At 36.9% G+C, this 12,548-nt stretch overlaps 1 protein-coding gene across 8 annotated transcripts in view; it reads right to left on the bottom strand.

Moving 5' to 3' along the window:
* The window catches only part of IMMP2L (inner mitochondrial membrane peptidase subunit 2), a 965,664-nt gene that overhangs the window by 607,222 nt on the left and 345,894 nt on the right, over positions 1 to 12,548 (bottom strand). The window lies entirely within an intron of this gene.

The raw sequence follows: 12,548 nt of genomic DNA, 5'->3' as shown, positions 1-12,548 counted from the left end.
ATTGAAAGAGAGTCTAGTATAAAGCTATGCAAATTATCATTATTTCAATAAACATCTAAGGAAACCAGAAAGAAGAAAACCTAAACTGTAGCAATAGGGCAGATCTGGCTCAAAGACTTGTTTTGTTCGACTCACACATAAGTGTAGCAAAATCGCTTTTTAATTAACTACATATGCGTGTGTGTGTGTGAAATTTCACTGAAAAATGAAAACTTCAGGTTTCTAAAAATCAGAACAAAACAAAAACTGCAAATTCTGGCAAAATTGCATTCCCACATGTCAACAATCACTTTGAGCTGAGTTAAAACCTATAACCTGGCGTTCAGATCAGTCTATCACAGTCTCCACCATTCTTCACAGTTTACCATTGGTTAAGAGAGCCTGTGGTTGCCTCCACACAGAGACATTGCATGTGTACAGGAAAAAAAAAAGTACTATTTCTTCTGCATTGCAGACACTTTCTAGATCACATACAGGAGCCATTCTGTTCCTTAGAGAGCCTTCCATCCATACATCCAACCATACCCTCTGCTTCAAGTCATTAAGCATCTCGCTCAGACTGAAAAAAGCTGCTAAATAACAAACTTTCATGTTATTCTCCATGTTCAGACCTAAAATATAGTGTTTTTTCAGCCTTGGCACAGCTAACATGGCTAGCAATGAGTGACACATTTCTCCCAAACAAGATTTAGGAAGATATTCTATTCTATTTGAATATAGCCAATTTTGCATCATCAAATAAAATTTACTACACACAACAGGCAAAGTAAGGAAGATACTCATTTAGTTTAACTTCAAAAACCATATATATTCTCTCCTCTCTGAATTCTCACCTTATTTCTCTCAACAGTAAAAGAAATGTCAGATACAGAAACCCTCAGACCACCCACAAAAAGGCAACTATGAAAGACAAGGGTGTCCATCTTGAGGAAAATCTCAGAATAAACTTTGGCAAACCATTATTTTTCTCCTTCTTTCAGAAACTTCTCTGCTCAAATTCTACTTTCATTCTTTCTAACACAAACCAAGCACCAACTCTCACATAACACTGTTCGAATCATTCTTTTGTTAGTTACATTCCTCATCTATAAATGTGCTCATCAGCTTGTCAGCCAGGCTGGGAGAATTTATACTTAATCTTCCACACTCCCTCTCGGCTGAAATTTTCTCCCAAGCCCTTAATAATTTCCTGTCTTGATTATTATAATTTCTTTTTTATAGTCCTCTTGAAATTCAAACTCTTTATGTACAACCAGAATATGTATCTAAAATAACATTTCCCCCCAACTGTCTTTTCTTCACAAATTTAACTTCACTTTCTCTTGGAAAATTCCAGTTCCCCTCGAAATCACTCTGGAGACCTTGCTGCGATTATCTTCTCTGTCACAGGAGTGCGGCATCACACACCACCAGTTTTTGCCATCTCACCTTCCAGGAGGCCCCAAGCAGATATTCTTAAAGCTATTCTCTTTAAGAACATTGTTTTAAAATGCCTATCAAGACGGAAAAACAGGAAAACATGTGAAGGACTACCTGTAGCTGTATTTTCTTTCTTCTGTAAGAAAAAAAGGAATGCTTCAAAGTGCATCCCACATTTTACATTTGCATTGAAATTTAATTTTAAGGATATGATTTCTAATAAACTGAAATTTGCAAATAAATGGTTTCTCAGATTTAAACATATTTTGGGCAAAAGATGAGAAGTCCAATTCTACCATATGAGGCACCAAAATATGCAAATATTAGAAAACTAACTGTATCATCAAAAGAACTTCATTTTAGGCAATAAACCTTTCCACTTCAGAAGGCTTGGCTTTATGACTTTATATCCAGTCATCCACATGAGCGTTCTGAAGTTTTTCAGCGAAGAAAAATAAGCGTCTTTGAGGGGGAGGGGAAAAGAAAAAAGGACATTTTATCAAAGGCATGCAGATGATGTGGTTTATACAGGACTTTAAAGTAGAACCACAAATGGCACATTTTAATTTTCCCTGTAAATTTCTGGGGGGAAAATGCAGTTGTACATTCTTATCCAGGATGTTCCTCATCTATTGATACCTGTCTCTGTCATTCTCTCTCTCTCTCTCACTCTCTCTCTCTCACACACACACACACACACACACACAAATGAGCATGTGCACTCACAGGGGAGTTACAAGGTTCCTAATTGGGAATGTTTTTCTCTGCTCTTTAATCCACTATGAATGTTTATCACTAAGCTAGTTCTCCTTTGGCTTCAGGAGGCAGCCAGTATCCCAGCAGGGGAGAAAGAGAATCAGAGAATCAGTTCTGGAAGGTCTCCAGGTGAGGATTAAGAAGATTTTTCCCAAAAGGCATCAGCAGCACTGCATTTAATATCAGTGAGTTTAGGAATTCACCTGACCCTCTTCATATGACTCTGCTAGAGGTATGAAAGAGGGCATTCACTTGAGACAAAGCAATCCCACTCCTGGAGCTGGCATAAGGCTCAGCTTTTCCTGAAACATATGTCAGGATGCTTCGGAAAGCAGAGCAGCTGCACAAAGAAAGTAGGAGTACAGAAGGGAAAGCAGCAAAGTGAAATGGATACTGAGTAGACAACTAACCGAGGTCTGCTGATCAGAATGAAAATATTGACTGAATTATTCTACTTCCTTTGCACTTCCCAGGTGGCACTAGTGGCAAAGAACCTGCCTATCAATGTAGGCAGACTTAAGAGATGTGGGTTGGATCCCTGGGTGGGGAAGATCCCCTGGAGAAGGAAATGGCAACCCACTTCAGTACTCTCACCTGGAGAATCCCATGGACTGAAGAGCCTCGCAGGCTGCAGTCTGTAGGGTCACACAGGGTAGTTCACGACTGAATTGACTTAACATGCACATACTCATTCCACTTCCTTTACTTTTTCCATTTAGAAAACAACAACAAAGCCAGCTATGTATGATTAGAATTTAATTATAGTAACCAGTCCATTCTAAAGGAGGTCAGTTCTGGGTATTTATTGGAAGGACTGATGCTAAAGCTGAAACTCCAATATTTTGGCCACCTCATGCGAAGAGTTGACTCATTGGAAAAGACTCTGATGCTGGGAGGGACTGGGGGCAGGAGGAGAAGAGGACAACAGAGGATGAGATGGCTGGATGGCATCACCAACTCGATGGACGTGAATTTGAGTGAACTCTGGGAGTTGGTGATGGACAGGGAGGCCTGGCGTGCTGCGATTCATGGGGTCGCAAAGAGTCGGACACAACTGAGCGACTGAACTGAACTGAACTTCAGGAAACCCTTCACCTCAAAAATCATCAAACTGAAAAATAACCACTTGAACAAAATTCTAATATAAGGCACAAAAAAATTAGAGATGATATAACTGTCAACATTCCCCCATACTCTAAAAATCATGTATTTCTACATAATAATAAAATAATAGAAGTAAATGTAATATTTTTGACAAGTTTAGATCTCTACTCTGAATTGAAGGTCTTCAAGACTTTTCTTGGGGCAAGGGTCTTACAATGCTGAAATTCAACAGTATTTTTCATTTTTCTCACTTTCCCTTACAAAATAATGAGCTACAGAAATGTTCTTGCCTCTGTACTTTAATAAGCAGCAAAATTCAAAGGACTGTGGTGGACAGGAAATTTGAATCATAAGCACAATAATAAGAATGTTCTCTCTTAGTCATCCTTTCCCTATGTGAAAATAGTTTCGCCTAGCATCTATGATCTTATAAATAAACAGCAAAGTATAAACACATGTTCCAAGTTGGGAATTAAGTCACTGTGTCTGTCCTAACGTTGTCTTGCACAAGTCACGAACAGGGCATGGTAAACCAATGTTTTACAGGTCCTACCAATTTCTGTACATACACTTTGAAGCTATTCAATCCTTGTTTCACATTTCTTGTGAAAATAAGCATCTTCTGTTTGAAAGAGCTGCAAATCAAGGATGCATGTAGCAGTGCTACTGAATATTTGCTACATTTAATAAAACAAAGAGGCAAAGTTTCAGTATAGTTTCAGAACTTTTATCAGTTGCTTCTGTTATAGTGTTCAAGAGAATTGCAGCAATAAATCCCAGGCAACAAATAAAATGTCTCCCATACAGTCTTAAGAGAAATCACAGACCCATCCAAGGCTTACACATTCAGTTAGATTTAAGATATTTTTATTAACCCAACAGCCATTGTGAAAGTCTCTACTGACAGAAGATCTCCAATTAACCTACTTCATAAACTGTAAGGATGGAATTCAGTGTTACTAAAATAGTTGTTGTTTCTGATTAATTATTTCAGGCTGGCCAGTAGTAGGCCAGAGCTATGTATGTCAAAGTCATTTACTTACTTAGCAATGACACCACTGGAAATTACTTTCCTATGAACAGTTCTTGAAATCTGGGCCCTTGGCTAAAGCAAGTTATTGCAAAAGAGTAATAAATCTTAGAAACTGGTGGCCTGTCTCTTCTAATACAAAATAATGAATTTTTTAAAAAATAAGCTTCTTTTTAAAGTTGAAATAACAATACCTTTACAACTTGGAATATGTACACAAGTTAAAAAGTCATCTATGCTGAGCCACTGAAACTAATGAAGTTAATAAACTAATGAAAAACTAAGGCAGTTATAAAAATACTAAGAAGCATGGGTATTGGGCTGGAATGGAAAAGACTAGACCCCTGACTTACTAAATCAACTACTAATCTATGTTCTAATGGTTCAGTTCAGTTATTAATATTTAGCTGTTTATTAACTACCCTGTTACTTTTAAAAGGAATTTCTAAAAGTTATTATACTTTAAATATGAGATTACTGGAAGAATTTTACAAGCCTCTTTATAAACTCTAGGCTTGATCCCTAGGTCGGGAAGATTCCCTGGAAAAGGGAATGGCTACCTACTCCTGTATTCTTGCCTGGAGAATTCCATGATCTGAGGAGACTGGCAAGCTATAATCCATGGGGTCGCAAACAGTTGGACATGACTAATACTTTCACTTTATAAAGTCTGCAATACTGACCTGATCACAATAAAATTACAAATTTTGTGTTTTTGTTTGAGATACTGTTTCTCAAAGTGTGATCCAAAGATCACCTGTGATGTTCCCAGGCTCTTCCTAAGACCTAATGAACCACAATCTCTGGAAATTGAGACCTGCGACCCTAAATTGTAAATAAAGTTCTAAGTAAGTCTGCACTGGTTGGAGCTATTGTTTTTACCAGTGCATAAATTTTCAATAAATAGAGCTGACTTAGCACAAATTAGCCCTCTTGATGTCATGCAATTAAGTTATAAGCTATTTGAATTAAGTGAGCTTCTATTCTTGTTTAAATATATTTTATTAAGCTCTTATAGGATTCTTTGTCCTATGAAACAAAGAAATCATGTCTAATTCAATATGGTTGTCTCTCTGGTTTAGCTGCTGATTTTCTAGGACCTGAATGCAATATTCAACTATAAAGATGAAATGGTACCACCAAGTTAATCATGATTTTTGACTTTTTTGTCCTGTTTTATTGTGTTTAATTTGAAAAGCTTTCTCTAATCCTTAATAGAAGTGAATGAGGTATAGACTAATCAATAAGTGATTTCAGACTAGTTCTCGATTGATTCAGGCAATGAGAATACCATTTTAACTTCTCTTCTCAAAAGCCAACCAACAGGAATTTCTTTTCCTGGCTAATAAGAAAAGAAATTTAACAAAATAAATCCTGAATCTAATATTTAGACTATGAATTTATGCTCACAAGTATTTCTTCAAGTTCAACTAAATATCTATGTCACTATATATTGAAAGAACAAAGGAATAATGAAGTTATAAAATCACAATTTTTCAACTACAGTAGTAAAACCTGATTTAGCCAAGCACCATCAATGGATGCTAAATCTAAGGGGAAAGGTTTTATTATAAACAGGATATTTAAAACATCTCAAAGTATTTCCCTTTACTTATTAATTTCCAAAGGAGAAAAGTAAATATGGAAGAGAAACTGAATGACTCTTGAACCAAATAATAAAATAATGTCAACAATGCCTTTAATTTTTATTAAAAATTAAAGTACAGAAGAATAATTTATATGCAGCTCAACATTGTTTTAAAGTGGTTTTCCTATTCTGATTAAAGCTTTATATTTAAAATGTCTACATGATAATGTGCTTCACAGGCTTGAGACTATCAAACACTACCACAAAGGTGACTGTATTAGCAGCTGCGAAACACTGTATATTTGTTTAGTTCAGCCTGTCATAAAGTGCTATTCATAGATGGGAAAGTAGCAAATGCTGGACTGGATGAGTTACAAGCTGGAATCAAGATTGGTGGGAGAAACATCAACAACCTCAGATATGTGGATGATAACACTCTAACGGCAGAAAGCAAAGAGGAACTAAAGAACGTCTTGATGAGGGTGAAAGAGAAGAGTGAAAAAGCTGGCTGAAGACTAAATATTAAAAAAACTAAGATCATGGCATCCAGCCCCATCACTTCTTGGTAAATAGAAGGGGAAAAAGTGGAAGTAGTGACAGATTTCCTCTCCTTAGGCTCTAAAATCGCTGTGGGTGGTGACTGCAGACATGAAATCAGAAGATTGCTTGCTTGTTGGCAGGAAAGCTATGACAAACCTAGACAGTGTGTTGAAAAGCAGAGACATCACTTTGCCAACAAAGGTCCGTGCAGTCAAAGCTATGGTCTTTCCAGTAGTAAAATATCATTGTGAGAGCTGGACCATAAAGACAGCAGAGTGCCGAAAAATTGATGCCTTCACACTGGTGCTGAAGAAGACTTTTTAGAGTCCCTTGGACAGCAAGAAGATCAAACCAGCCAATCTTAAAGGGAATCAACCCTGAATATTCATTGAAAGGACTGATGCTGAAGCTCCAGCATTTTGGACACCTGATGCAAACAGCTGACTCATTGGAAAGGACTCTTATGCTAGGAAAGATTGAGGGCAGAAGGAGAAGAGGGCAACAGAGGCTTAGATAGCTGGATGGTATCACTGATGCAATGGATGTGAACTTGGGCAAACTTCAGGAGATGGTGAGGAACAGGTAGGCCTAGCATGCTACAGTCTGTGAGGTTGTGAAGAGTTGGAGATGACTGGATATATATATATATATAACACAGTTAAGAATTTTAGTCAATTAAAATATGTAAATACATTTCAAAATGATTAATGCTATCAATGCTAATAAATAATCCTTGAGAAGGATAGATCATCACTAAAATATTAGTTTTTTCTCAGCCAAAAGTGCATAATCTGAATCTAATCATGAGAAAATACTGCTGCTGCTGCTGCTGCTAAATCACTTCAGTCGTGTCCGACTCTGTGTGACCCGAGATGGCAGCCCACCAGGCTCCCCCGTCCCTGGGATTCTCCAGGCAAGAATACTGGAGTGAGTTGCCATTTCCTTCTCCAATGCATGAAAGTGAAAAGTGAAAGTGAAGTCGCTCAGTCGTGTCCGACTCTTAGCGACCCCATGGACTGCAGCCTACCAGGCTCCTCCGTCCATGGGATTTTCCAGGCAAGAGTACTGGAGTGGGGTTCCACTGCCTTCTCCAGACAAAACACTAGATAAACACAAACTGAGAAACACTTAACTTCCTCTGTTCTTTACATATATCAATGTCACAAAAACAAAGGCTAAACAATCATCCATATTTAAAAAGCCTGAAGAGATGTGATAGGTTAACATGATGTCATCCTTGACTAGGGGAAATAAAAACTGCTATAAGGATATTATTGGGACAACTGACAACACTACAATAAGGACATGAGCATTTTCAGTGTTAAAGTTGAAAACTGTACTGTAGTTATGTAAGAGAACGTTCTCAGTTCTAGGAAAGACATGCTTAAGTATTAAAGGGTGAAGAGATTTGATCAAAGCAACCTAATTCTCAAATGGTTCTGGTGAGAAAAACAATACTTTATACACACACGAATACACACACACAAAATAGAAAGACAAAGGGTTAAGATCTGGGCAAAAAAATAAATTTCTTAAATCCGTGTAAATGGTTTCTGAGCATTCTTTGTACTACCATACAACTTTTCTATAAGTAAAAATTGTTTCAAAATAAAAAGTAAAATCTGATCTTTACAATTTAAAAAAGAAAGAAAGAAAATAATTTGGTAGTAGGACTTAACAAAGCTGAAGAAGCATATTGAGCAGACTACAAGGCAATTCTACTTGTAGATATATATCTTAAAGAAACTCCTAACCATGTGCATAAGGAAATATATGTAAGAATGTTTCTTGTGACTTTGTTTCTTATAGCAAGAATTGGAAGCAATCAAATTGTCATCAAAAATAGAATGTAAACATGAAAGCAAAAGTGTTAGCTGCTCAGTCATGTCTGACTACGCGATCCCAAGGACTATAGCCTGCCAGGCTCCTCTGTCCATAGGATTTCCCAACAAGAACACTGGAGGGGGTTGCCATCACTCCTCCAGGAGATATTCCCCACCAAGGAACTGAACCAGAGTCTTATGCATTGCAAGCAGATTCTTTACCATCTGTGGCACCAGGGAGTCATGAATTACAGCATAGTCATTAATGAACATGAGGCACTGAATACTTCAATCAGAGCTACATATGTTAAGATGGATAATCCTAAAAGTAATGTTGATGTGAAAAACTTTGTTGTCAAATGATATACAATGATACCAAATTTTGTAAAGTATTAAAACATAAAAAGTACTAGAGATTTATCGGTGCAAATATATGTATCTATATATAAAAACAAGCATGATGAAAACTGAATAGTAAATTCTACATAATAATTAACCTTGGGGAGTGACCAGTATAAACTAGGAAGGCTACACACCAAGCTTCAATTGCCTCACAGTATTTTATTTCTGTAAGAGAAGAAGCAAACCAAAATGCTAAAATATGAGAAATCTAGATAGTGACTATATGGATATATATTATCATTATCTATCATTTTCAGTGTTTCAAAAATATTACCTAACAAATTTTGTTTAAAGATTTTAAAAGTTCTAATTAAACAAAGTAAATGCAGAGAAGCTCAGTTCAATCCTCTTGGACACAAAGGAGGACCTCTGGCCACAATAAAATATAATAAACTAATGTTTAATTAATTTCTATAATATGCAAACACTCTTTGTCACTGTAAACTCATCAAAACACTTTTTCATTAATTCACACCACGTACTTCAGCCTTTTGTATTACAAATCCATCATATGATTATAGATTAGTCAGTCACCTTTATTTTCTAATATGTTTAACTACTCAGCAAATCTTTGTTCTCTTATGTTTTGCCTCACATTGGCTGTAGAGTTTACTTAAGGTGTTTTCTACAGTTCTCCCTGAAGCTGGAAATTTCATACCTGGGTTGGATGATATTTATTAAGGCTAAAAAGGCATTACCCTTCATGGTTACAACAGAATTCTGAGCAGCATCAGGCCTTCACTGAGATCACAGAGCCTACAGGTCGTGGTCATTTCTTTAGCTGCACAGTATTTTTATCAAAGTTAACAGCCTGTGCAGGCATCGTATGATATGAAATGCTAACAGAAATGTGCTGCATAGACCAGGGAAAAAAGTATGAAATGTACTTTAAATTATTACAAGAAAAGAAACAGGGCTCTACAGTGGAAGAAACTGGAGATTGAAAATAGAGCATCTCAGTTTTGTTCTGCCACTCATTCCTTGTGGCCTTAAGCAACCCACATCCCCTCTCTCAACCTGGGATTACTCACACAGAGATAATGACAATGTCCTGCCAACCTCACAGTATTGGTGTGAGGCCTGAAAGAGATGACACATGCAGAAGTGCTTTGTGAACGATACAGCATTCAAAAACCACAAAGTGTGACTGTTATTATTCTGATCCTTTCAGAGTCAAAAAATATCCTCACAAAATGAATACAATAAAATTCTCAGAAACAGACAAGGAATGTTAATTTGGTAGTTTCTGGAAGCTATGGTTTGTATGTGAGTGAGTAGATCTGCTGCAAGAAAATCGCCAAGAAGATATAAATAACTGTTAAAGATATCATAATGGAACTCGGTTCAGAGTAGGATTATACAAGGAAGATGAAGGAAGGTGACTGAAGTACTTCCTTCCAAAATTATTTAGAGACTGAATTAATTGGTGATTGCAATTTGTGTTAAACGTTAAAGTGGACACAAGCAGAAAGGGGGTGGCAAGATGAAAAGTACCAAGAATGTTTGCTTTCTTAAAGTATACTCAGTGGACACCTAGGGTCCCTCAGAACCTTCCTGGAATTCACGATGGCAAAATTATTTTCATAATAACACTACAATGCCGTTTGCCTTTTTTGCTGTGTGGAAACTTGCACAGATAGTGAAAAAGCACTGATGTAGGAATCACTGGTGCCTTAGCACAAATCACGGCCAGAATACCAAACACTATTAGTCATCTTTATAGTCTTCACTGCCACATACTAGCAAGCTTTATAACAAATGTTTGTCTCATATAAGAATGTCCCTGATGAAGCAATTAAAAAAAAACTTAATTCTATTATATATCAACCCTTGACTCAAATTTTTTTTTATTCTGTGTGATAAAATGGCAAGTAAATGGAAAGCAATTGCTGCATACTAAACTGTAAGAGGTGTTTTAAGGAACAGTACACTTGTGTGTGTGTGTGTCAACTGAACTAGCCATTTTTCATATAGCATCATTTTTACTTGAAGGAACAACTGACAGACAGACCACAATTTTTCAGGCTTGGGTTTTGGGCAGACATTTTTGGTAAAGAATCTGCCTGCAATGAGGGAGACCCAGGTTCGATCCCTGGGTTAGGAAGATCACCTGGACAAGGGCATGGCTACCTACTCCAATATTCTTGCCTGGAGAATTCTATGGACAGAGAGCCTAGTGGGCTACAGTCTGTGGGATTGCAAACAGCTGGACACAACTGAGTGATCAACAGAGACATAATACTGTTGCTTCAAGGAAAACAACTGAGAATATTCATTGCCAGTAATAACATTAAGGCTTTCAAGCAGAAGTCAGAAGTTTGAAAAACTTCTAATAGCCTCTGAGAGCATAACAGCTTCCCAGTGCTATATTTTCTGATTAGATCGGTGGTGATATTAAAAAATGGGATTTGTTTATGCTGTGTAATGAAATGCATCAACATCTGGAAAATCTACAAAACTCAGTGAATGAATATTTTCTAAATGACATTACAGTATTATGCCTGGGTAAAGTAACTGTTCAAAGTACATGATAGATCAATGGATTTTAAAACCAGGTACAAAAAGTTCATTAAAATGTTTATGAATAATCCTTAAGAAAGTATCACTTGTTGAATTTCAGTGCAGAACTAAAGAAGAAGGTCCATGTCTTATGAAAATACTCCTGACTCACTTCTCCAATCAATGAAGCGGGCTAAAACCAAAACATAGAAAATGATGTAGATTTAGAATGGAGTTGAGTGATGGAGTGGAAAGAGAGGAAATTATCCAATTCTATCACATGATTCTTCAACAAGACCTGTGCACATTACAGTACATATTGCACCTCTCACACTTCAGTGTAATTTTGCTTCAAAAAAGAGCACTCATAGATGATGTTCTATCCTAAGGTTAACTAGACCCCTTTTGTCCAATTGTGGCAAGCATCCACCCTCCCTTATCCTCTAGTCCTGTGGTCTTTTGTCAGTGTTTGACAGGTATAGAAGTATAAATGTCCAGTTCATTTAAGCTGGGTTGAAACAGTAGCATAACTCATACTACAGAAACTCCCAGGAAATTTTAAACTTCAGTTGCAATTGGAGAGACTTTGCCTGAAATCACATCTCTTCTTTCCTTTCCCTGTCCTGCTCTTTCCCATTTATTACTTCCTAACTCTTCTCTCACTTTATTATTTATAAATAAATCCTCAGTGTAGCATTCTAGAGAATTCTAGTGTGGATCCTAGTAGATTCTGGTGTAGATTCTAGTGTAGCTTCTAGAGAATCCAACATCAAACAGCTAGTTAAAAGCCATTTACTTATTTGATCAATGCTGCTCTTTGAATTCCTGGTATATGATAATCAACTTGATTATCACAGTAACAGAAAGGTTAGTGTACAACTTCATTTTCTATCAACATAATTCTAGCTAAATATAAAGTGAATGAATTAGAAAGGGAGAAAGTATAACTCTGCCAACAACAACAACAACAAAATTCTGGTTATGGTCTTTGGTTCATTTTTTCAGAAAGTGCATGATCACATGCAACATTTCTGAGTCCTCGACATTAAGAAAACAGGCTACAAGGAAAAGGAAATACTAGAACAATCCTGTGATGGGACAGAAGGAATCGAAGTATATAGAACCATATGAGCAAAATGTAGGTCAAGAAGAGGAAATGACTGAAAACAATACCAATGTCCAGCGAGAAGTTGACTGCTGAACTGATTTCCCTAATGAAATGGGAAGGATCAGGATAAAAAGGAAGGTAATGGATAAGAAGGTGAATGAGCACCCAGAAAATACTGACATGGAAAAAAAGGCAGGGGGGGTACTGACCAGGGAGAGGTGAGGTGAGGTGAGTAGGCAACACTCAAAGGTTCCAGACGTCTCTCTCTGGCGCTGACAG

This window comes from Bubalus bubalis, chromosome 8 (assembly GCF_019923935.1).
Source record: "Bubalus bubalis isolate 160015118507 breed Murrah chromosome 8, NDDB_SH_1, whole genome shotgun sequence".
NCBI classification, from domain to species: Eukaryota; Metazoa; Chordata; class Mammalia; order Artiodactyla; family Bovidae; genus Bubalus; species Bubalus bubalis.
The sequence above is the reverse complement of the archived record's forward strand: the minus strand, read 5'-3'. Positions and strand labels throughout refer to the sequence as shown.